At 44.9% G+C, this 26,313-nt stretch overlaps 3 long non-coding RNA genes across 3 annotated transcripts in view; 1 reads left to right on the top strand and 2 right to left on the bottom strand.

Annotated features, from left to right (window-relative positions):
* Positions 1–3,750, top strand: part of LOC311603878 — a 34,783-nt gene extending 31,033 nt beyond the window's left edge. Inside the window, exon 2 of the long non-coding RNA XR_014781301.1 lies at positions 3,446–3,750. This is a non-coding gene — a long non-coding RNA (uncharacterized lncRNA). The remainder of the gene's footprint in view (positions 1–3,445) is intronic.
* The window catches only part of LOC311603879, an 86,042-nt gene extending 60,973 nt beyond the window's left edge, over positions 1–25,069 (bottom strand). The window contains exon 1 of the long non-coding RNA XR_014781304.1: positions 24,953–25,069. This is a non-coding gene — a long non-coding RNA (uncharacterized lncRNA). The remainder of the gene's footprint in view (positions 1–24,952) is intronic.
* On the bottom strand, positions 10,222–12,978 carry LOC311603875. Its single transcript, XR_014781297.1, has 3 exons — positions 12,930–12,978; positions 12,659–12,834; positions 10,222–10,594 (listed from the first exon to the last, which is right to left on the bottom strand). It is a non-coding gene; the product is annotated as an uncharacterized lncRNA (long non-coding RNA).
* Positions 25,070–26,313: the final 1,244 nt, after the last annotated feature.

Here is a 26,313-nt window from a genome sequence, read left to right as displayed (position 1 = left end):
ACGGTGTCGCCAGTTCCCACAAACAAAATCTGTCAATCCCCTGTAGTCTAAACAGTCTGTGCTGAAGGCCACTGTTGCCCTCAGTGAGGGTTTTCTGCCTTGGGCCATCAGTGCCATTCAGGAATCAACACAGCTGGCTCCATCCAAGTAGCTCTATCTCACTAGGTGTTCAGAGAGACGGCTTCCTGTGACCTTCATTGTGATGTCCCTGTGAGCACTTAGGAAGTTCTGGGAGAAGTTAGGACCTAGCGAAACATTAGTTTTGTATCAGGTCAGGAGCCCCTGTCTGCTTTGAGAAAGTGACAAGAGGTCTACCCTACAGAAAGGCAATACAACACAACCTCACTCGGGTAGGCATTCTAAAAGCCTGTTCTCGGAACTCAGGAGGAGAATGCTGAGCACTGGAGACTGGGGAAAGGAGCAGAGAGAGAGAGAGAGGTGAGGAAAGGTTGGTCAGTGGACAGTGTGTGTCAGCTAGGCAGGGCAAATAAGCTCTGAGGTTCTAGTACCCTGTAGGATGCTTATGTATATATGGTGATATACTGTGTAGCCCCCCCCCAAAAAAAAAGCTAAGGAAAATTATTTCAAACGCTTGTGGAAAAAGAAATGCTAAATGCTTATGGAGAAGGACATGCCACCCCTGATTTGAGCATGGTGCAACGAGTACATAGAGTGAAAGATCACGTGGTACCCATAAATATGTACATGTTTTATGTTCAGTTAAAATAAATTAAAGGATTTAATTGTAAGAAAGTAAACAAGCCTCTGCCTGACTCTCGGCTTCTCAGTAAGAGAGTTCTCGCACACAGAGGCATTTGGGTTTCTAGGGCCAGGGTGTTTAAACTTCAGAGAGTCCAAGCGGCACCCCAGCAGCTGACGCTGGTGTGGGAGAACTGTGCTATAAGTCATAGGGCTCACGTCACATCCACAGGGACAGAGTGGTAACATGGCTGAACGCGACACCAGGGTTCTAGACTAGGCTTTGGCACTTTGTGAAATGTTGAGACAAATCATTTCCCAAAACCAAAGGCCTCAGGACTAACTAAAGATTTTCAGAAGCCTGGACCGGGCCTCCAAATCATGGCCCAAACTATAGAGACCATGCCAGGCGTCAGATGTTCCTGACTCACAGCTACTCCAGCCACTGGCTTCAAGGTCAGTGGGTCTTAGAGAGCTCATGGTATCCCCCATGGGTTTCTACAGACTGGGAATTCTCAAATGTGTGAGAGACATTTTGCACTTGATCTGAACACGCATCGACAGGTAAACCTTCAGATACTCTCAACTCAGGGTAGACGTTCAGAAAGCTTCGGTCAACTAGTGCCTTTCTAAAGGAGACACACACACACACACACACACACACACACACACACACACACACCAATTAAAACGCAACTTCCTAATAATAGTGATTATCCTGGAATGCTGGGCCCCCCCTAGTGGGAGGAATGAACATGGAAGACAGACCATTTTGAGGGTGCTTTCAACAACCTGTCCATCCCAAGCTGCCCGACGCCCAGCTGGTTTCCCCTCCCAGGCTTCTCGGGGTTCTTAGAATGATTCATTCTTCCCGCGATGACTGGGCCTTTTGCCTCATAAAGCACTCCCTGTCTTTTCAGATATAATGAACAGAAGGCTAGGCCAGGGCCCTAGGGAAAACTTCCTATGGTGAGGCCTTGCAGCCTTACAGGAGCCTTCCAAGGCAAGCTGCTGATGCCCTTGGCTGCTCAGGGCAGAACAATAGAGGGTAAGTCAGAAAGTTATTTTTGGAAGAAAGGAGGATGAGGAGCATCCTTTTCCCGCATTTATATTAAATGCTCTGCCGTGTCTCACCTCTGCTAAGGCCAAAAGAATGCCCAGCGACTACCCATTTGTAACAAACATGAAATCTATCCCAATGAGAGAGCCACCCATTCACAGGCCAAATGTGGAGCACGCTGAACTTTCTAGAACTTCTCTCCACTCCTTAGGGCCACCGATGAGCCTTGGTATGTGGCACTCAATAAAGCATTTTTAAAGTATCTGCTTTGCATTAAGCTTCAAGATCTTGTGTGCTTTTTAACATATGCACACATCTAATAATCCCTTATTCAAACAAGGTCTTAATAATTAAGACAGAGAGAGCCTGGAAGTGTAGCTCAATAATAGAGGATTTTCCCAGTGTGTCCAAAGTCCTGTTTTAATCTCATCAGAAAAAAGGAATGGGGGAGTCAGGGAGAATTACCATGTTTGCATGTGTGCATTAAGAACCCGTTTGGAAGCCAGGTGTGATGGCTCACTCCTTTAATCTCAGCACTTGGGAGGCAGAAGCAGGAGGATCTTCATGAGTTTGAGGCCAGCCTGGTTTAGAAAATGAGTCCAGGACAGCCAGACCACATAGAGAAACCCTGTCTTGATAAGCCAAAGGAAAAAACAAAACAAAACAAAACAAAAAGAATCCCTTTGGAGCCAGGTAAGGTAGCACAGCTCTTAATCCCAGGACTCAGGAGGCAGAGGCAGGCCGATCTCTGAGTTCAAGGCCAGCCTGGTCTACAGAGCAAGTTCCAGCACAGCCAAGGCTACCCAGAGAAAGCTTGTCTTGAAAAACAAAAACAAAAACAGAAACAGAAAAAAAAAAAAGGAATCCCTTTGGACATCTATAGACTTTGGTAAGTTGTTTTCATTATTTAATATGAGTCTTTTTATTTCCCATTGTGTGCATTTATTCATCACAGTATTGGGTTATATAAAGACATTTTCAAGCAAGTACAAGCTCCTCTACTGCCCCTTTCTCAGATCTTCCCCTTCCTGTTATTTTCCCTTCTTTGCCTAGACAGTTTGTTTCTACTTCCACGCCATAGATTCATCCGTGATATTATGTTTTTATATAAAATGTAGGGCTGATGAATGAGAAAAAATAGAATATTTGTCTTTCTGAGACTTGCTGAACTTGCTTGATATGATTCTCTCCGAATGTATCCATTTCCCTACAAACAGTGTAACTTTGTTTCACATCATGGATGAAATAAATTTCACTTCGTATGTATGCATCTTCTCTATCTATTCATCTAAGTTGGCCCTGTAAATCAGTTGTTGGGAATGGTGGTACATAAACATTGATGTGTAAGTATCTTTTGCTGGCCTTTCTTAAATTCTGTACTTGATAACTTGTTCTGAGCAGGGCTTAACTAACCTCATACCACAGACTCAGGGCCTGTCCCTGGAGTACATTACAATTACTTAGCACACACCTCCTTGGATGGCTTTGGGGGCTGTGCTTTTACTCAGACCTAAATTTGGGTCATCAGTAGCCATCTGATAAGTGCCCTGAAACCCGGCCCACAGTGCGGCCAGTTCCAGTCCAGTGCTCGCTCCACAATGCCTCCATCTCATCTTCAGCTTGGTGGTTCGGACACTCTAATCCACAAAGGCTTTCAATGTTGAGCCTTTTCATCTTCTCTTTCAGAACCGTCCAGTGCTACTCATATTTCTGACAACCAAGAACGTTGAAAGAATTTCTGCCCTCGGGCACTCTCATTTTTGTGCCCAGATTGGCCCCCTTCCAAACTCACCAGAAACATCAGAGAATAAAGCTGTCTGTGGAAGGCTATGGACCAAATTGGACACCAGTTCACTGGACATCTGATAGAAAGGTCAAGATGGTCCAAGCTTGGTTGGCCTCTCAAGCTCAGCAGAAAAAAAAAAAAACCAAACCTGGAATTTCTTCTTGTATAATGTGGGCTTAAATTAAAGACCTGTTTCAGCCTGCTGGGCCTTTGACCTTTACTTTGAATAGAACAGTCATTGGGCAGGGCCAGGATCCCGATTGGCAGGGAGGACACACTGATTTTGAGCCCTGTCACTTCTCCAATACAAAAAGACAGAAACACTGTGTTGGCTGAGATGAGCCACTCTGTCAGGGTAGAGGATGTTTCTAAGCAGCCTTCACTGGCCCTGCCTCTGTGAGGAAGGGAGGTGAAGTAAGTTTAGAAGGGGAAAAAATATATGCTAAGAAAATGAGAAGCAAAAAGAGATTAACATAGCTGGTGGTTGCTTTATGTATCTGAAGAGAGTGAGTCCTAGTTCTCACCAATTCTCCTCCTTATGTCCTGATTTCAGGAGAATAAAAACCAAATCACAAATCTAAAGAGGAAGGCACATTCATCTAGGGAGAGCTGGGACTAGAGGAGCTGTTATAGTTTAGACAGATCACAAGAAGTGAGCACTTCCAACTCAGGAAGCTTTTGTTTCCTGCAAAGTCACCATGGATGAAAAGAGATGGTGAGGAGAAGGTTACACAGACACACACACACACACACACACATGTGCTGCTACAAGCTAAGATGATTCCACCTGGCTTACGTGGAACAAGCTGGATTCTTAGCACCCATGGGTCTCCAAGGAAAGGCAACAAGTTAACCACCAGTTATGGGAAAGTCAGGTGAGTAACCACAAGCTAATAAGGCCAGCTCTAAGCAAACAGAATCACCAGCAGTACAGTGTGGGAGATGTTCAAAGAGGATAAGTCCCTGAGTCATGCCCCAGAGAACCTTCATGAGTCTCCATGAACCCCTCAAGGCAGATCTGTGGACAGGAGTACAGGCCATGCCACCTGCCAGTACCTACAGCAAGTGAGACACACATTGTTTACTAAGAGCCCTAAGGGAATGGAGTTGTGTGCCAGCTCTGGGCTCTCCAGGGAAAGAGGTATATATCACTGTTGGATGATATCCAAACAAACCAAATACAGACTTGACCTGGGGCCAGAGAAACAGGGTGTGGATCACCTTGGAATGTGGGTTGGGGCCATTAGCTCTACACTCAAGCAAGGGACAAAGGGGTGTTGGTATGTCTATGCAAGTGGGCGTGAGCATTCCGCCGCAGCCTAGATGTTTGTGGAGGAAGCGTCAATAACTATGAAAGGGGAGGCACTCTTGCCATCCTAAAGCCTTTTAGCAGCTGAGGTTGTTTTGGTTGTTTTAAAGTCACAATATAAAGAAGTTCTCAGTAACATTGACGCTAGAAATTGGATGAGATGGCCAAGTTTGCAACACATACTCAAGGAGGCAGTGAAGGTCATCTGGGTGTCGCTTTGGACTTGAAGACCTAGCTATGCCCTTAAGTTGGCCACTAACATCATCTTGATTCTAGGAAGGCTGTAAGTCACTCTGCAGCATCCACTCTAGACTTCATCTTCATCTTTGTCCTCTTTTCCTCACTTATTCCCATTGGTGTGCTGGAGCCACAAGGTACCAACTTCCAATTCCCTGTTCAATAACCTTAGGTTGGGGTCATCAGATAGCTCAGCGGGTAAGGTCAGTGGCCTGATGATCTGACCCACATGGTGGAAGGAGAGAACTAATTTCTACAAGTTAGCCTTTAGCCTCCACATGCACACCAGTGTGTGTGTGTGTGTGTGTGTGTGTGTGTGTGTGTGTGTGTGTCTGTAATTTAAAAAAAAAAAAACCCTGAGGCTGGCAGCTTCTATCAGGCATGGTGGGAGGACTCACACAATGGAAATTGGCAAACATTGCAAACCAAGGCTTTTTTTTTCCTACATAGCCTGTTATTAAGCATCTTCCAGTACACCATGCCTAGGAGAGAGCCTTTGTCTGACAGCGGATGGTGAGCTCAGGAGGAGGATTGGAGAGTGGGATGAAGAACCCTAGAGTGCACGGAAGGAAATGTGTTGCCAGGATTTGTCTCGCCTCCTTCATGTAAAGCAGCCCACCCGGCTCAAGCTTTCAATCTACTGTCTAAGCATTGATGAATGAAAGCTTGCTCCCTGTTTCCATGACATGGAGGGAACTAGTGCTCTCCTCCTTCATGCTTGATGAGTTTGAGGTTTATGGTACAGAGCATGGTAGGCCAAATACACCCTTTGCATACTCTGCATGCTGGGTTACTATACCCTGCACACAGTGTGTCTGCTATAGATCCGAAGTAGTAGGACAGTGTGTCTCTTTCATCCCTCTTGATGGTTGGGTTTCACAGCTTGTCTCTTTTGAAAGTGCTCCTGCAGCCGACCTATTACTCACTCAGGAAAAGAGCTCTTTAGCTTCAGGGTTTGCATTCAGTTTTGCCTCCCACAACTATCACCGATCAGAGTTTAAGTCCCACCTACATCTCTGGAAGAGGTTGTCACCTGACCCAAACAGGCAAATCCATACCATCAGGCAGGATTTGATGCTCTTTCAGAAGAGAACCATTAGTCAAAGGGTCAAAGGCTGTCCTCATCTGAGTCAAAGCCAAGCCTGAGACCAAGGTGTGCAGACACCCATGTATGTGAAGATTCCAGAAAACAGTGATGTAGCATTTAAAGAGCAGAGGAAAGAGAGGAAAGAAGCCAACACAGGAATATGTTATGATCTAGTCACGGCTCTGTGGCCACCTAACCTAACTGAATCACTGAACTCAGGATTTAATTAGAGATCCTGTATGGGGGATGGTAATTGAGAAAGACGTTGAATATCAACTTCTGGTCTCCACATTCAGGCACATGCACACACATATCCATACAAGTACATATATACACCACACACATACATACTATATATGCACATGTATACATATATGTAACATACATATGTATATATATATACATATATATATATGCTTCAACCCATTTTAGTTGTTATTCTAATTAGAACTCAAATTATTTGGTCTTTGGCCAATGGAATAATATTCACATTGATTCCTAAGGCTTTTTTTGTTTTGTTTTGTTTGTTTTTGTTTTGTTTTTGGTACAACCCCAATAGTGTCTGCTTCATCTTTCCTTTCTGGTATGATAAACTACTCTATAGGTTTCCGTGGTGATGAGAATGCTGCCCATCTGTACAACCACATGTGGCTATTCAAAGTGGGTAGCTCATCTTTTTAACTGTATGAATATTTAAATTTGGATTGATTTTACTTTAAATAGGCACTTGTGGCTGGTTATGATTCATATAGGAGGTCCTAGTTCTTCTTGTACATCAAATGAACATTTAGATACCGAGAAGCCATATTTGTCTACTGTGGAATCCAGGCCTTATTAGACTATTGCGAGGACTGACTTCCTCTAATCCCAGAGACTTTTGTAAACTACTGACTTCCGAGCCTTTCCCAGTTGTGCATGTCATGGTGCTCAGAAATATGCTTTATTGTTGCCACGTGACTCTGATGAGCAGCTAAGTTTGGGAAACACTCCCCTGCCTGTCTTATGTTGCTGGAACGCAAGGTTCATGTGGCAGCCCTAGTGCGTGGGAAAGCATCCCAGTGAGGCAAGAGTGCACCATGGCTCCAGGTGGCCAGGTTTAGGACTGGCAGGAGCAAAGCCCCCATTGGTTACATCATCAAGAGCATAAGGTGGCTTCCCTGCATGCTCCATCCATACCTCTGGTTCTCCTTCACCCGTAGTTAAAAAGAGCCCAAGAGGACTGGGGCTCAGTTAATAAAGTGCTTACCCCACAACTTAAGAACCTGAGTCCAACCCTCTGATGCCTGTGAGAAGTAGGGCATAGTGGCACCCTCTTATGACCCTGGCTGTGTGGGGTCGTGTAAGAAGATGGAGGCAGATGGATTCCTGAGGCTTGCTGGCTAGCCAGCCTTGCTGAGTCAGCAAGCCCAGATCTCTGAAAAACCATATTTCAAAAGGCAGACCCATACTGACTTGGCAGGGGGAGAAACCATGGTCACAAGGTGGCTTCCCCAGGGTAAGGTTGATCCAAGGCACTCTAGTGTGCTGACCTTTACAATCTACAATTTCCTCCAATTATTGGTGGCAGTTGTATGTGTGTGCACGTGTGTGTATGTGTGTATTCATGCTCTTGTCCAATAAACACACACCAAGACACCAACACACCAAATCAAGATTGTTCCATCTTAATCTGCAGCCCAGATTTCATGATCTATTGTGCCTCTTGTATACACCCCAAAATATGTCATGTTTGAGATTATGCCCTGCTTGCACACTAACATGACAGCTTGGCATGAATTTGTGGACACTGGTGGAAGACTAGATTTCTAGACCAGAGACAAAAGACTTAATTACCTTTAGCATAGCAAGCAACATGAGATTCATATTAGCATCCATTTCTCTTCCCTCTCCAAGTCTCAAGGGACATGATAAAATAGCTCCCTTACAGCTGCAGATCTTCAGTCTTTCATAGTGGCCTACAAGCAAACTCGCCCAATTTTTCTCTAACGGTGGGGCAGGGGCATTGTCTTTGCTGTACTCTGAGAAACAAACAAATGAACCCTTTTCTCAGATGGAGGATGCTAACTCCAACTTCTAGGCTGCTCAGTATGCCAAGATCCCCACAGTGTATGACCCCAGGGTACTGTTGCTGGCCCATCAGCAGCCATGACCTCTAGTAGCCTGGACAGACACTACAGTGTTCACACAGAAAGCCTTCCGTCCCTTGCAGCTGTGATGACTTTGGCCTTGGCCTCTGCGGAAGGAGAGCAGCAGACATTCGCAGTCTCCATAATGAGACTACCCGGGCTCCTATCTCAGTGTAGCACTCACTAGCCATGTGTTCCTAGTTATAGCACCTTCCGGTTATTATCAGGAGTATTTGAGATAAAACACAGGAAGTAGTCAGTAAACACGAATTAGTAAAGATTGCTGATTCCCACCCAGTATCATGAATGGTTTCTCATGCCCTTTCCTATTTGTTCATGTATGACCCTAACCCCCCACCAGCTTCTTTGAGTTAAATTTCCAGTGGTAGCTGCCATCCTTGCACTGCAGCCTGGAGGCCAGATTAACACCATTGTGCTTTCTCTGTTCCGGGAGTGGGCCAGCTATGGCTCATGTGCCAAATCCTTCTGTGGTTTACTGGGGATGGGGTCAGGGAGATCGCTTTGTTCTGTTGAGATGGGTCCCAAGCTGGCCTTGAACTCCTTACGTAACTGACAATGATCTTGAACTTCTTATCCTCCTGCCTCCACCTCCCTAGTGCTGGGAGGACAGCCGTATGTCACCGCATGCAGTTTAAGCAGTACTGGGGGATGAAACCCAGCACTTCATGCGTGCTAGGCCAGCACCCTACCTACTTAGCTACATCCTCAGTACTACAGTGTATTTTTTAAAATATGATTTTTTTTTAAAAGATAAATAAACATCATCTCTGGCTACTTTAATGCTATAGTGCAAGAGCTGAGTAGTAAAACCTAGACAGTCTACCATTTCCCTTATAAAAATCATTTGTAGGTCTGGCAGGATGACTCTATTGGCAGAGGGCTTGCCGAGCATGCTCATGTGCAGCACCAGTACCGTGTAAACCAGATGTGGCGGAGTATGCCTATACTACCAACGCTGGACAGGGAGAGGCAAAAAACCAGAAGTTTAACGTTGTTCTTGGCTATACATGGGGTTTGAAGCCAGCCTAGACTACACGAAACCATGTCTCAAAAAGACAAAGAAGATTTTTTTTAATTAAAATTTATCAACCCCTGCTCTATTTTATTCTGTACTGTAGCTGCATCCAACAACTTTTAGGATGGGTTATCACTCACTCACGAGCCCACATCTTTTTTTCCCTAGTTAAATTATCCCAAAACATTAATTAGTAAGGCATTAATTTGACTTTTTATGGACCCTACTTTACATTACTCTTATCTGAGCTGGATGCAGCCCATCAATATTTCAGTCTGTTCAATGAATACTAATATTAGTATTAGGCTAAAAATAGGATCCTTTTTTTTTTCTATTTTAAGGGAACTGTTCCCATACTGACAGATTTTTATACTGGGTAATACACTAAAAATAAATTAGCCTTTCAAATAGGAGTGAGCACAGATAGAATTATCACTTTTATTTTTCTCCAAAAATATCCTTGACACATTAATAACCCCCTCGTGGAGACAGACATGACATGACTAATACGATGAACGGATTTGAATGATTTATTACCTACGCCTTTAGCCCTGAGTGTCACAGCTGAGTCATGACATGTATGCAGTCAATTGCTACAGCTTAGCGTGCAGTGGCCGCTGTTAGGCACTCGGTCATGAGACTGTGGGCACAGAGAACTTGCAACTTCATGAAGAACTCTTTCAGGGGAGAGTCGGAATGTGACTTGAGAAGCCAAATGCTAACCGAATGACAGATATGTACTTGTCATAGTCTGAGGTCAGCCTTTATCGGCTTTCTGAGAGACAGACCCACATCCGAATGTGCATCATGAGACAGCAGAGATGGATTCTTGGATTCTTCCCCCCCCCCCACAAAAGGTCTCTCTATGCAACCCTGGCTGTCTCGGAAATCGCAGTCGAGGCTGGCCTGGACCTCACGGAGCTCTACTGTCTCTTGCCTCCTGAGTGCTGGGCTAGGGGCGTGTGCCACCACACGCAGCTCCAGAGAGGGACTACATAGTAAGTGCTGCCTGTTATTAGGCAAATGACATAGCGTCTTAGAAATTCTGAGGAGAAAGAATTGCGATCCCTCTTGTGCGTGTTTCCATCTGAGTCAGAATGCACATAAACGTTCACATGTGGGTTCCTCCTCAGGGAACTTTACCTTGCTGGGTGGGAACAGGACTTTGTGTCGTGGGATGTTGGGTATTGCTGTGCCTGGCAGGTAAAGAAATAAAGGAGAAGGAGCTTGCTATGGCGAAGCACTGCACCAGCCCTGCAAGGAAATTAATAGAATAATGAATAAGGCTTGGTTTCGGGAGGCGCCTCGGGAGGCAAGAAAATTCTATGCAGAAGCATGAGTGCTTGAGTTCAGTTTCCCATAATTCCTCTTAGAAGCTGGGCACAGCCGCACATGCTTGTGACCTCAGGACTGTAGTGGGGGAGGGTGGTGATAGGAAGATGGTTGGGGCTTGCCGTCTGCAAAGCCAGCTTCAGACTCATTAAGGGACCTTGTCCCAAGGGAATAAGACAGGAAGTAACAAAGCATGGTGCCTGACTTTCTTTTTTTCTTTTTGGACTCCCGCACATGCATGCCCATGTGTGTACACACACACACACACACACACACACACACACACACACACACACACATACACACACCTTGAATCCTTGAATATATATAAACCACATGCATGTATGCACACTTGAGTGCACATGCTCCCACACACAAAGTAAATAAATACATATATTTTTAAAAATAACATTTTAGATGGCCCATTTAGCTCACAGTCCTGAAGGTTGGAGGAAAGGGCTGGTCAGGCCTCTGTCAAGGGCATAAAGGGGACAGCTTTACAGCAGGAGGACCTTACAGGAGGAAGACGTAAGGCCACAGCTGAGTGTTGGGAAGGATTCCAGTGGGCTGCCTTGCTCCTGTAACAAATCTCTCGGCAGCACTCAAGGGTCTCAGGAGATTTACTTCAATCCCCTTAAAAGGCAGGCCCCGCCCCTCCTAAGGACGTCACAGTCGGGCCTCATCCTTGAAGGCCCCACTGTCTTCCAATTGGACCAAGCTTCCATTCCACACTCAAGCTACAAAGCTTGAGGAAAGTTGCTTTCTTTTATTTCGTTTTGCTTTTTAAACATTATATTTTGCATCCCATCTGTCAAAGATTTAGATTTAACTAACCTGAGGTGGGGCCTTGGCTTGGGGTTCTGGTAGGGGTGTATTTCTTTGTGTGAGATACCATCTCCCTGCACAGCCCAAGCCAGCCTTGAACTCTCATTCTTCCCGGCCACCAGGTCTTGAGTGCTAAGATTACAGGCATGCGCTGTCACCCCTGGCTTTTTGATCTAGGTGTTACATTAAAGTTCCATGGATGGCTTCATGCCCTAGTACAGTAAAACTGGTGAAAAACACATTTGGTCTCAGGAGGTCATAGGCACTGAGGGGGGGCGGTCAATAACCAAATTCTGTCCTTCTGTTAAGTGGACATGTTGTCAAACTAAATCCCTATGTTTATGTCCATAGATTAGTGCTGTTCTCAGCCTTGGTCAAGGAAGCCTATGTGGGCAGTGTGTGGCAAAATAGCGACTGTTGAGCCGAGTCCTAACTGGAGCCCCTATACCATTCCCACCAGCCCCAAGGCTCAGGGAACGCCACACAAGAGCAGGGAGAAACAGCGTTCAGTCAGAGGATAAAGAGGAGTGCTGGGAATGCGCTCTTTAGTCATTGCATTCATGACCTTTCTGCAAGTATGGTTACTTCCTAAGACCTGCACAAGATTAAGCCGTGGCGATCAGCTGGTACTCCAACAGGCAGTGTTAATTGGACTCAGTGAGTGGGTTCAAAAAAGGGGGGCATGTTACTGGGTAGGGGGTACATTCAGGGGTGCAATAGGGATAGTAGGAACTTGGAGAGACGAGTTGTGGTGGGTATGAAGAAAATACATCCCGTGCAGGTATGAAATTGTCCACAAATAAGTAAGAGATGTTATAATAAAGTTCCCCAGCAGATTCTGTGTAGACAAGTTGAGAGGCATTGATGTAGCCAGTGGCTCTCAACCTTCCTAATGCTGTGACCCTTTAATACAGTTCGTCATGTTGTGGTGACCCACCTCAACCATAAAAGTATTTTCGTTGCTACCTCATAACTTAATCTTGCTACTGTTATGAATTGTAATGTAAATAACTATATTTTTCTAATGATCTGTAGCCCCTGTAAAAAGGTTGTTTAAACACACACAAACACAGACACACACACACACACACACACACACACACACACACACACACCCATGACCCATGGGTTGAGAACAGCTGGTGGATCCCAACTTCTTACCTGCACACGTGTGCTTCAAACCTGCTACCCTTTCCACAGCCAGATGCTTACCAGGGAACCACCCACTCCAGCAGAGCCGCCCGGCCTTTGGTTTTCATATGCAGTGTTAGGGTTTGAGCCCAGGGCCCCTTGCATGCAGGTGAGGGTATTACCAACTGGGCTATGTCTTCAGTCTTCTATAAAAAAAAATATTCAGAACTCCCCTTGGATATGGGAATCGCAGAGGGGGGAAGGGCTTCCCGGGTTCAGAGGACAAGGACTTCACGCTTACAAAATAAAACTCGGAGAAAGAGTTCTACCACTGGATCTGCCACTCCATAAATGCAGGGTGTGGCATAATCCTTTAATTGGCACTGCATCTACCACCTGGTTAGTGTGTATGTTCAGGACGGAGTTCTGGCCAGCCTGCCCTCAGTTTAATATTCAACAGTTTGACCAAAGTTACCGAGAACTCTCCTGAGAGGAGGCTCCAAAGCGGAGGACTTGGCAAACTCCCCCTTTTCTCATGTGCTGTTGCAGTTCCAAATGCTTCTGTGTCGCCTCTCCCTTTGGGGACTTCCTCGGGAGCTCGACATTAATCATCGTGGAAATAGTCGATACTTTGAAAGTTCTAGGCAGAAGGGGAATTTCTTTAAGTAATCCTCTTACTGTAGTTTAAAATGAGTGGCAACAGGCGACCTGCATTCAAGTTCTACTGTGTGGTTTGTAGGATACCAAATTATATTTAATTTTTCCTTGAGATTTATATGTGGCTTTGCCAGAACCTCTGGTTTCCCATAAATCTCCGGATACAGCGTATCAACCATCACTCAGTCTTGTTTGCACTCCTTCCAAGACCTAAAGGCAGTTCTGGGAAACGACAGATTCAGACGTTTCTCTCTCTCGGAATGTTTGTTCGACCGAGATGTTATTTGGATTTTTTAAATAGACCGAATGCCTGGGGTGATCTGAAAGGGAAACTCTGAAGCATCTGATGTTGCCTAATAAATAGGGCAAGTTATGCTTGCTCGGGCACAGCCCTGGGGACAAGTAAAGCCCTCCCTCTTGGCTTGAAGGTCAAAATGCCTTGGCTTCATTTGTCACGTTCTTTCTTTCTGTGTCCTCTCATGGTTCTAAACAATGGGATGATAGTTAATAATTCCTTATTTGAAGCTTTCCTTACTCAGATTGGTTTGTGATTTCTTTCTCCTGCTCCGATCCACACTGCTACAGGACATTTGCTAGATAATGAATTCACTAAGAGCAGAAGTCAGGCCGCAGGGCTTGAGCCAAGGCAAGGCAGTCAGGCACATAACTTGGAAAATGAGATATCAAACGGAAGACACCAGATAATGCTACAGTCTAGCCAGGCTAGCCTTCCATTCCTCTGTCCCTCCATCCCTTCCTTCTTTTTTTCTTTCTTTCCCTCCTTCCTTCTTCAGAGAGCAATCTAGACTATCCCTGAAACTCTAGTAGTTGCTCGATTAGGATTTAGTCAAAGCCTGAATTAGCTCTTGTTTCTCAGAATCGGTTCCTTAATGTAGCTTAATAAAACACCAAAGGATGGCTGAGAACGTAGCTCAGTGGTGGGGTATTTGCCTCACATAAATAAGGCTCTGGGTTCTGTCCCAGATGCTCTCCCCATCACAGGAAAAAAAAAAAAGGATGGGCGTGTATAGCCAGTGGTGTATGTTTAACATGTACAAGGCTGTGGATTGGATCCCTGGTACTGAGGAGGGAGGGAGGGAGCAAGGAAAGAGGGAACAAAGGAAGGAAGGCAGACATACATTTACATGTAGATGCACTGTAGGATAATGCTCAGATGCCAGGCTTTGAAGGTTCATTTCAGACACAGCCTCAATGCCAGTCCTATTAAAACTCCACCAGGTTCTTGTCTGTGGCTCAGGATTGTTAGTTGCAAAACAGACATAATAACAACAGCTACTTAATGAGGTTGTAGAAAGCATTAGGTTAAGAGTATGCTTATAAAGGCCTTAGCTCAAAATCTTCTCTCGTTAGCTTATGGTGTTGATGGTGGACAAATGTCTCTCCACTGTGCTGGAATTCTTTCTGGTCTAAGGCACAGAGAATGAAATGAAACCCAAAATCCATCATGTTAATAATTAGCCTAAAGTCACCCAAGCTGAACACTGCCTTTCTCTGTCCCAAGAGCTGACCAGCAGCCAAGGTAAATAACTGCCTAGGAAGAAATGTACCAAACAGAAAGGACATCCATTGGAGAGAGGGTTAAAATAAACACTCGATTCTGAGGTTTTCAACACTTCCCAAAGTGAAAAACATTGTTTAATCCCATTTAAGGAGGATTTTTGATGTCCCTTCCTTGTCTCAGAAATTGTGCTAGGCAGAACTTTTTTCTGGCTTCCTCCTGCACAAGAAGGAATGGCCATGCCCTATTATAGTAGAAAAGTGGAAAGGGGAAGATATTGCTTGCAGAAGGCAGGCAGCGAGAGCAGGATGTTGCCTCGCTGGACGCTTGGGTGAGTGTTCACTGTGAGCTTGTCTCAGCTGTTCATGCTATTATAATTACATGCTATAAACAGTAAGCTTAGAAACAACAGAATTTGGCTCACACCATTATGGCAGCCTTAGGTCCATGATCAGCGTGCAAGCAGGGTCAGGTTCCAGGGACAGCCCTCCTCCATGTCAATTTGCATCATACTGTCATATGACAGAAGAGATAGGCTCTCTGGAGTCTTTTTATAAGGTAATAGATGCCAATCTCCTGTGAAGTGACCTAGTCATTACCCTATCTTTTAATATCAGTTGGAGGTTGGGGGTGTCAACACATGCATGGGAGATACGCAATCTAGCCAATCTACCGATATTGACGATGGCAGTTACCGCTTTTTGAAAACTCAGTACCTAACCAGGCAGTACCTATTTCAGTTTACTTCTCATCCTTGCCCAAATGCTGGGAGATAAGAATTCTTATCATAACTGTACAGACAAAGAAGCTGAGCACTGCGAGATGAACTGACTTTCAGCCACGGTAGTGAATCAACACCGCTTTCTTCAGCTTTGCCCTCGGTCAGCTAACTGTTGACTTTGTCCATTTCTTGGAATCCATTTCCTGCTTGTACACACAATGACACAGAGCCCAAAGAGCATTCCTAAGCTCAACAAACTTGACCTGGATTCCTTCAGAAAACATTAGCTGCCCTATAAAGCAGATAGAACATTTCAGCAGAAATCTAGATATGCTACCTACACCCAGGCAACATCCTAAAGTATATTTCTAAACTCTTCTAACACTGTTATTGCAGCAATGAGGAAAAACACAAGGAACTGTCCTTGAACTTTATACCAACACATGAAACTACTATACTAGCACCAAGCCTTACTCAGAGCAAACGAGCATCAAATGCGGGTTCCTTTCTCCTTTTCCTGCTGCAACAACTTTGCATACCAGAGAAGCAATTCCCAGCCAATGTATGTCCTTTCCACCATCCCCTTAAGTCCTACGTTGGTGGAAGAGATAAGGTCGGTAAGAGTAAACAAGAGATGGGGGCTGGAGAGTTGATCGGGGGTGGAAAGTCTGTAGGGCTCTTACAGAGGGCCCGGGCTCAGTTCCCAGCACCCATATCAGGTGTCTCACAGCATGGGCAGGCCCTGGACTCACATGTACAAAGCCACCCCACATGCACACACATACACCTAATGTATTTATTGAAAGGAAGGAAGAACAAAAGAAGGAATGAGAGAGAGAGAGAGAGAGAGAGAGAGAGAGAGAGAGAGAGAGAGAGAATAGCCAAGTGATAGAGTAGGGTAAGGATAGTAGGCTGTGTACAATGAGAGCTCCTGGACAGCTCTAAACAGCTGAACAGCCAAGAAGTGCCGTGTCACTTGAGTGTGGAGGGAAGTGGGGCATATGTATCATGAAATGTCAGTTTCTATCCTCATGCTCCAGAAATAAAAGCCTTTCTGACATTTGAACATTAATTCTTGATTTGAGAAGGAATAATAATGAGATGAAAAGATCACTATTGATGAGAGCTCTTTGTTTTAAACACAGTCAGTCCTTGCTAAAGAAGAGCCAGCATGTTCCGTCATCTTTGCTACTAACTGTGTGCTTTGGTAAGTACATCATACGTGAATAATTTGTGTGCGTGTGCGTGCATGTATGTGTGGGGGAGGGAGTGTATGAGAAGATGCCCAGGTGTCTTCTGGCAGGTAGAAAAAGAGTTCTCCAAAAATACTAGGTCTTGTTAGGTTTTCATTGCTATGAGGGGGGAAGATTTTGGCTAATAGGTTCAGAGGTTTCAGAGCATTGTCAGTTGGGTCTGTTGACCTGGGCCTGTGTTGGGGGAAGGGATGCAGAACATCATGGTGGGAGCGTGTGAGGAGGAAAGCAGCCCACTTAGTGGCAGGTGGGGGTAGGGCAAGGGGGGAGTGACTTTATTTTCTTCTGCTAGGCCCCATCTTCTATTTTCCAAATGCCATCAATTTATGACTCTATCAATGGATTGACTCATTGGTGAAGCCAGAGCCCCCGTGATCCAATCACTCATAAATACCCACAAATAAACAGTTATGCTTCTGGGAGGCAGATTTAAAATCAAACCCTGACAAGGTCCTGAAGCCTGGAAACTGTGATCCTATAGTTAAAAAGAGGAAAAAGAAAATGTCTCCTTCAGATAAGATCGTTGTGGGGTATCCATTGAAAATACTACTTCAACACGGGTTTAAGCTAATGGAAAGACTTTATTAGCTGCCTAGCAACTACACTGGGGGTTCAGGATCCAGGCATAGCCCGAGCCTTTCTCACAGTGAGCTTTTAAGCACAGAACCCCATATCCTTGCTTGACATACTTCAGTTAACAAGAACAGCTAGCAGAAGCAGAATTACAGAAGCCAAAAAACCAAGGCTAGTGCATTCAGAGAGCTTCCCAGAACTTTGATGAATTAGGTTTTTATGGTTTTTTAAGGCAGGTGGTGCTGTCTACGGGCTGAGTTTTCTGGTACTTCCATCATGGAGTCAGTTGTGATAAGGTTGGGGGAGCTACTAAGGTCTTAGGGCCTGTTATAAACCTAACAATCTAGAGTGTCTGGGTTATCTTGGTAGACCCTCAAAGCAATCAAAGTGTCCCTATAAGGAAGGAGTGGGGGAGGGGGGAGGGGCAGATATGATGGTGGGCAAGACACCTGCCCCAAAGGTCGGACAACCTGAGTTTGATTCCCTGCACTTACAGGAGGGTAGCAGGAGAGAACTGACTCCACAAGGTTGTCCACTGACCTCTACATGCTTGTCACCACACACATGCACACACCCCACCCCACCCCCACACTAATAAAAACCAGAAAGGGCCAGCCCCAGATGCAGTGACACAGACCTGTAATCCCTGCTGTAATCCCAGGAGGACTCTTCCTTTGAGTCCTGCTGCCTGAGTAACTAAGAAAGGCCCTGTCTTAAAAAACAAACAAACAAACAAACAAAAAACAATTAAGAATCTCATAGTGGAATGCATTGCCTGCCATTTCCATCTCTGGCACTGCAGAGAAATGGGGGTAAAGGAAAATTTCATAACATGACCCTACTGACAGTTGCCTTTCTGTCCAGTGACAGATTTGTGGTCTCTAGAGCTATGAGAAAATGCATTTAGATGGTTTTAAATCAGTGGGGTTATGGTGATTTGTTAAGGCAGCCACAGAGAATAATGCTGGGGCTAACTGTGCCCTTGAGCAGAGTGAGTGCTCAGCTCTGCCCAGATTAGCGAGTGATGTGCTGATGAACGGATCATCTGTGGAGGCCTCTAATGTTTAGCAGGTACCAATTTGTGTACAAATCAGGCACCATGGCCTGATTTATTTATTTTGTTTTGTTTTTTAACTTTTAAAAAGTCTTTTTTTTTTCCAGGACAGGACTATATACAGAGAAACCTTGTCTCAAAAAAACAACCAACCAAACAAACAAAAAAGACTTTTTCACACAATGTATTTTATCATGTTCTCCCACGCTCCAACTCCTCTCAGACCTCACCACCTTCTTACCTATGTAACTTTACTCTCATTCTCTCTCTCTCTCTCTCTCTCTCTCTCTCTCTCTCTCTCTCTCTCTCTCTCACACACACACACACACACACACACACACACACACACACTCACACACACACTTTTTTGTTTGTTTGTTTGTTTGTTTGTAGCTCCAGAACTCACTATGTAGACCAGACTGGCCAAAAACTCACAGAGATCCATAGGCTTCTGCCTCCCAAGTGGTGGGATTAAAGGTGTGCACCACCATGCCAGGCCCAGCTTCTGTCTTACAAAAGAAGAGAACAGGAAGGAAGGAAGGAAAGAAGGAAGGAAGGAAGGAAAGAAGGCAGGCAAAAGAGCAAGAAACAAAAAACTCCTACAAAAAAAGAAAATCAAAATAAACAGCCAAAAAAACAATTAGACAAGAAATACCAAGACAGCAGCATTAAGTTTGGGTGGAGAGAGAAGAGCCAGAAGACTGTCTCCAGCAACATAGCAGGTAGGAGCAACCCTGGGGCAGGGGGTGGAAAGGCCCTCTAAAAAAGATAAACTAAAATAATTCCATAACAAGGCAGAAGGCCCACAAAATTCCATTGAATTTGTTTTGCGTTGGCCAACAACTCCTGGGCATGAGGCCTGTTCTGGAATGTGGTTGATGTACCCAGAGACACTTTACTGGAGAAAACTGATCTTCCACTGCCTGATTTTGAAGGCCATTACCTCCCCGAGGTCCTTATCACTTGACAGTTGTCAGCAGGACCCGGCCCTCGCCCATCCCTACAGGGGTGCTTTAACTCACAAGCCACCCGGCTCTAAAACTGTGTTGAACATAATTTAATTTCTCCTTGATAACTCTGAAGGGTACTTCACGGTGTTGTAGTTCCTGAGAGCCAACATGGGGACCATTAATTACCACTACACGGTGGCTGTGCAGACGAGCTAATCAGCAGCATGGCAGGATGCAGTCTGCAACCCTGAAGGGATGCAGAATGTCCCATCCACCTTCGCCATAGTGCTTTCTTCCTTAGGGAACCCTGGCAGGGATGCAGTACAGACCACCCTCCCTTAAGTATATTTATGATGGTATAAATGGTAGCGCGGAGCCAGAAATCTCCATCATTTTCCTGCAGTGGGATAAAAGCTTATGATTTTCACCTTAAGGAAACTTGAATGGGGCCTTAGCTCAAGCAGAAGCCAATGGAGTGTATGGAGCTGTGCTGCTTATCAGCCCTGTGCTCTATTGACTCCCGAATAGCATTCCAGCTGTATTTAGCTGGGACTTGGGAATTTTTCTTAGTTCCTGGGAAGAAAGTTAACTAAACCATATGACATCTCTGGCAGGAGACACAATTTCACACACACACAAAAAAAAAAACTTCCCTGCAAAAACCTCACATATTGCTTCCCCTGGTGGAACTGCTATCTCCAGGGAAAGCCTGGCTCTTCAGCAGCAGTTCTGTTGAATGAAAGTGAGGGCCCAGTGCCAAAGCCAGCAGCCTTTGCTTCTCCGGGAACAGCCTTTAGCTGTGCTGTTTCTGGGTGACGTCATGGCAGATAGAAATTCTTGAGGTTTTTTTTTTTTTTTATCATTCTGTTTTTAAAAGCATTAGAAACATTTTGTAACATTTCTTATTTAGAGGCCGGGCATCAGACTCAGTTGGTAGAGTGCTTGCCCAATGTATGTTCATGAAGTTGCGGGTTCTATCCCCAACCCTACCAGTGGTGAATACCCATGATCTCAGCACTCGGGAGGTGGAGACAGGAGGTCCAGAAGTTCAAGAGCATCCTCGGCAACATACCACATTCAAGGTCAGCCTGGGATATATGAAACTGTCTCAAAGAAAACAAGCAAAATCTAACAGCAAAGAAGGCACATAGGGCTGTCCCCCTGGAACTCAGCCTCAGTACCCCTAAAAATAAACTACTAGAGTCTTTGCTATTTACATAAAGTTGGAGGTGAGAGTGGCCACTGGCAGAGATGGAAAATTATGTAATTTATTCCAGAGTTGTGTGGTTTTAAAATATCAGTGCTTTCAAATTTCAAACTGTGCCATATGGGATATGTATAAGATACATGTGAATATATATATATATATATATATATATATATATATATATATATATATATGTATACACACACACACACACACACACACACACACACACACACACACATATGAGAAAGGCAGTTTCCAGACTTCTCTTGCTAGCAGAGAAATGCAAAGCCACTTCAACACCAGAGAATGTGGTCGTCAACCATGCTTCAATATGGAAGTGACACATGCCCTTTATGCTACCGCACATAAAAGGATCAGGATTGGACCCCAAGCTGTTTGATGCTGGCCCACGGGGTGTACACCATACACAAGAAGATCGGAGCGCATGTGTCGGGTGATCACGATGGGGAGGTGGGATTGAAAGGTCTGGCAGGTAACTACTGCAGGCAGCACGCTCGCTTGGTGTAGGAAGGGGAGCCTCAGAGCCAGGCACTAAAGGGGCTACACTGACAATGCTTCACTCCTTTCTTCCGCGTCAGTGAAGAGAAGCAGGAAGCAGGTCCAGTCCTCTGTTGTCTAAAAATGGGCAATCACCAGGGCGCCAAATAGACCATTCCTAATATTGTTATAGCACCAACTGCTTTTATTTGCGAAGTTACGTACACCTTGTAGAGAACTTGAAACATCCGTAATGCCTTTTCACGAGCCCAAAGTGAGCTCCTTCCCTTTACTGCAAGCCTACGAGAACCCAAACGTCTGCCTGTGCAGCTCTAACTAGCTCTTCTCCGCCAGCGAGTGGGTCGAGGAGCCCCCGGAAAGACTGTAGTAACCAAATATGAAAGGTAATAACAAGAAGAAAGACCAGCTGGGGACTAGCAGCCTGCAGGCCATCGCTTCTCCTTACTGCTGCTTACATTTAAGCCCTTGATTTCATCTGCTGCCTCAGTCATCCCATACCATATTCTTGCTTGGCTAAAAGCATTAAGAAATAAGACAGGGGCCTGGGGAGATATATATATATATTATCTTAGTGGTAGAGGGTTTGACTAATAAACAAAAGGCCCTAGGTTCGATTCTCAGTACCATAAATTAGTAAATAAATAGAAGGGAAGAAATGAAACAGGCTGATGATAGAAAGCAGTGTCTACAAATCAGTAGAAATGACACTAGTGTAATATCCTTATGCTGGAAGAATAGGCCTTAACGGTGAGAGGAACAGAGCTCGCCCAGCTACAAATTGGGTAATATCATCAAGCAGTTCTGCTGGTCCCCGTGGGCCTAGATTTCATTCCATTTCTTTCTCCTTTTTGATTCAGGGGCTTGCTATGTAGCCCAGGCGAGCCTAGAGTGGGCGATCCTCCTGCCTCATCACCCTTGTGCTGGGATCGCAGGTGTACACGACCAAGGCATTCCTAACTGCTCAGCATTTCTTAACTGGGGTGATTACACCCAACTCACATTGGAAAGATGCACAATAGCAGGTCACTAGACCTAGCTACCAACAGCCAAGAGGTACACTGCATGGTTGTCTGAGGGGCTGATTGAGCGCACACCAACTTGGGAAGCTGGTTTCTGTGAGGGAGTGTGCACGTCTGGAGAGACAGGAAGGATGGGAGGTGTGCAAGGGTCTCCCTCTCTCACTTCACACACTTGGTTCCTTCTCTTTCATCAGCTCTGGAGGAGCTTCCTGGCAGTGTGGAAGCCTGTGCCAAGATGACTTGCAGCATTCACATTACTAACCCAAAACTGCCATGGAGCTGGTCCTTAGCCAGCTTGGTGCTAGATTTCCTCTACTTCACGCCTCAAGAGGGTGTCTAGGGAGCACACACAACTGAGATGAGAGGCCATGAAGCTACATTACAGGCTCTCTTGCCTCCAAGAGACAGAACAGGCCAGGGGTAAGGAGCACAGGTTTGGAAGTCAAACATACTGGTTTTCAAGGCCAGCCCATGCCATGAACCTCCTTCAAGGCTCATCTTTCTGAATGTAGAAGATGATCTTGTTTCTACATATTTCATAGAGTCCTTAGGAGAAAAGTGGTCACATGCATCAGGTCTCCATGCTAAGGACTAGCTCAAGTATAGTTCGTGTCTGTCTTTAACTCATGAGGTATTATTTGCTCCTTATTAAAGATGTAGTAACTGAAATAGCATCTCCCTGATCCTTCGAGCACGACATGGTCATCGTACTCATGGATCAGTAGAAGTTGTGTTTATCTGCACAAGAGGAAGCCTGTCAGCATTCCATCTTGAACTGGGAGTGGCTGGTGAGGGTCCACAGCTCTAAGGGCCTGGTTCTCCTCACTCCATCCTCAGTAAGCTGAGTGGATCAGTTTGTAAGGATAAGAGTGACTTGATCAACACTTCCGGGGGCCATAAAGCTCAGCCAGGATGTCAAACAAAAATAATACAAACATTACCTCAAGACAGAGGTGGCCAACTGTTGTTTAGACCATTGTTAAATAAGTATGAGAAAGGAATACTAGGGAATCAGAATGTGCACCTTATCGGTGCCTCCAAGACACAACCGTGCCTGACAGCCAGAAGCAGCAAGGGTGGTGAAGGCAGACACCAATGGCGCCATGCAGGCTGACACCATCGAATCCTCCACAACTTTATAGTAGACATTCATGATAACACGGCAACTTCCTCACAGTGGCAGAGTGGCAATTCATTGTCAAACGTGAACTTGAGAATCTCAGAATTGTTTTGCATTAACAATTTAGTCACTAGTAAATTGTCCATAGTAAATAACCCCTGACCCCTGCTCATGCAAACGAGCCTAACTAACCGTATGAATCTCTCCCTGTGACTCTCCCTGTCTCTGTATCTCTCTGTGTCGCTGTCTCTGTCTCTGTCTGTCTGTCTGTCTGCCTCTCTCTCTCTCTCATTGATACATTCACAGAGACATGACATCAGGAGGCCGACTTGGAAAAGGAGTCTCAATGGGAGAGTGACAAGAGACAGTAATAGGCATGTGAACACCATCAAAAGACATCATATGTATGAGTGAAAACATCAAAGAATAAATTTAAAGTATTATCCTAAAAAGACCACAGAACAAGAACTGTAGTTATTTTGGCTGGGTATCCACGTTGTTACCAACTATGAAATTCTAAGAAGAGTAAGGGAAGCATGCTCATAGGGCTCAAGCAGTGTCTTCTTGTTAGAAACCAGCCCATCCAAGCACTGTACAGCTGCAACGCACCTGAGTTTCCTCTGCAAGCTCCTGCATCCGTTCCCACCTAAGTACCAGACTGATGTGCTCACAGCATCATAGTCTGCCCATCAACAAGTGTGGCTGTAGTACAGGTCCTTCAAGGCCATCCTGGCTGAACTCTCCCAAGTCCCTGGATCTTCCAGTAAGTAGCTGGGCAACACAGCCAACAAGGCACGGGACAATTTCCTAGTTTTATCCTTGGAGGAACTTGTCTATTGATCACACCAAATTGTTGAAAAATCTGTTTCATCGGCGAATAACTTCAGGATAGTGGATCTTGGGAAAAAGTGATCATCTTCTAACAGATTTATGTCATGGATTATTGTCCATGTAAGTTATAACTTAGTGGTATCATTGTTAACATGCGTGTCGGGGGAAACAAAAGAAAAAGTATAGGATTAGTAAGCATCTGAAAATGTGGGTGTTTTGTTTTGTTTTGTTTTGCTTATTTGAGACAGGGCCTCATTATAACCCAGCTGCCCTCAGATACACTGTACGGTTCAAGACTCTGAACTCCGGATTCAGTACTCCAACTCCAAGTGCTGAAATGACAGGTATGTGCCACCATGCCTGCTGTGTCACCACGCTGGGCTTTGCAAATACCTTACATGAAAAAAAGGGAAACAATTTCATGACAGAAAGCTATGAAGGAAGGTGCCGTTGCATTCTAAAAGTGAATGTATTTTTAACACCGTTCAATCCATGCACTGTAGCTTTTCTGAGAAACCAAGACTAGGAACGAGATTCTAAAATTATTCCACTCTGTACTTCAGAAAGAACAAATGTTCATGTGGTGGCACCATCACCAGATTGGCTGGGATTGTGATATCAGCCTTGATATTACCAGCTGTGCAAGACTGGGCACACGGCCTGACCAACCTGAGCAGAAATTTCATCAGATCCAAACTTGGATGAAGAGCTTCACCCAAGAAATTTGCTGTGGTGATGAATGTGTGTTCAAATTTTCCTCCAGAGCAAAAAAAACAAACAAGTGGTGGTAAGGACGTGAGACTAGAGAATGCTGTGCACTGTTGAGGGCGGTGTAGAGCAGTACAGCTACCAACAGAAATTACTGGCAGGTCCTCAAAAAATTTAAAAATAGACTTACCTTGTGACTCAGTGTTTCCACTTCTGTGTTTACAGTCACAGGAAATGAAGTCAGGATCACAAAGAGATATCCCCGCTCTTGCGTTTGTTCTAGAGTTATTCACAATAGCCAAGAAACACCTGTCAGCAAATGAAAGACAATATGGTGCATACAGGGCCATGGGTTATTATTTAGCCTGCCACTTGCAGCCACGTAAATGAAACCAGAGGACGTTGCGTTCAGGGAAATAAGCCAGGCGCAGAAAAACAAAAAACTGCTTGTTCTCAGTTACATCAGGATCTATAGGAGTCATGCTCACAGAAGCAGAGAGTATACAGTTGGTTGCCGGGAGCTAGAACTGGCGTGGCCGGGGGTGAGGGGGGGGGGTGGGGGGGAGGGAAGCGAAGGGGTGGGAGTATGAACAGAGGCTGGTGATTGAAATGCAGTTTCAGCTACACAGATCAGTACATTTTTATATGCAGTTTACTGTTTTATACTGTATTCTTGAAGTTTGCTTAAAGAGTAGACCTTGAGCGTTCTCGCCATAAGAAGAAAAAAGTGAAAGCAAGGGAGAGACAGAAAGAGAGGGAGGGGGAAGGGGAGGGAACAAAGAGGAGGAGGAGGAGGGGGGAGGAAAAGGGGGAAGGAGGAGGAGGAGGAGGAGGAAGAGAAGGACGCAGGGAAATGTAAAGTGATAAGTTCATTTGCCTGATTGTGATAATTATTTCTCAAATACATTTATTCATCAAAACAGCAAGTCACATACATACAATATATGTGTGTGTGTGTATGTATGTATGTATGTATGTATGTATGTATGTATGTATGTATGTAGATCTACTATAGAGACCAGAAGATGATCACAGGTGTCATTCCTCAGGTCCATCCATCCTTCTTGGGGAGGATGATGTGTCTCTCAGTGGCCTAGAACTCACCTGGAAGGCTAGGCTGGCTGGCCAGCAGGTCCCAGGACTCTTGTGTCCTTGTCTCCCCCCATGCTTGGATTACAAGTGTATGCCACTAGAGTTTGGCACTTTTATGTGAGTTTTGGGGATCGAAGTCAGGTCTTTAAGTTTTCGAGGCAGGTGCTTTATTGACTGAGCTATCTCCTAAGGCCCACACACCACAGTTTTTAGCAATTGTCAATTATATCTCAACACAGAAAAGCATTTTACACAAAGAAATCACTCACTAAACAGCAATGTTTCTTCAGTAAATGTTTGTGATCTAAATGAAGAAATTAAGGCTAATATCCAGGTATTTCTTAGGATAATAGTTTTAATACAAAAATAAATAGATACATACATACATACATACATACATACATACATACATACATATCTCAGTATTGTTCACTGGAGGAGAATAAATCATAGAGTATT

The sequence above is a fragment of the Acomys minous genome (assembly GCF_964271855.1).
Source record: "Acomys minous genome assembly, chromosome: 8".
NCBI classification, from domain to species: domain Eukaryota; kingdom Metazoa; phylum Chordata; class Mammalia; order Rodentia; family Muridae; genus Acomys; species Acomys minous.
Note: the sequence above shows the minus strand (reverse complement) of the source record. Positions and strands in the feature narration are given on the sequence as shown.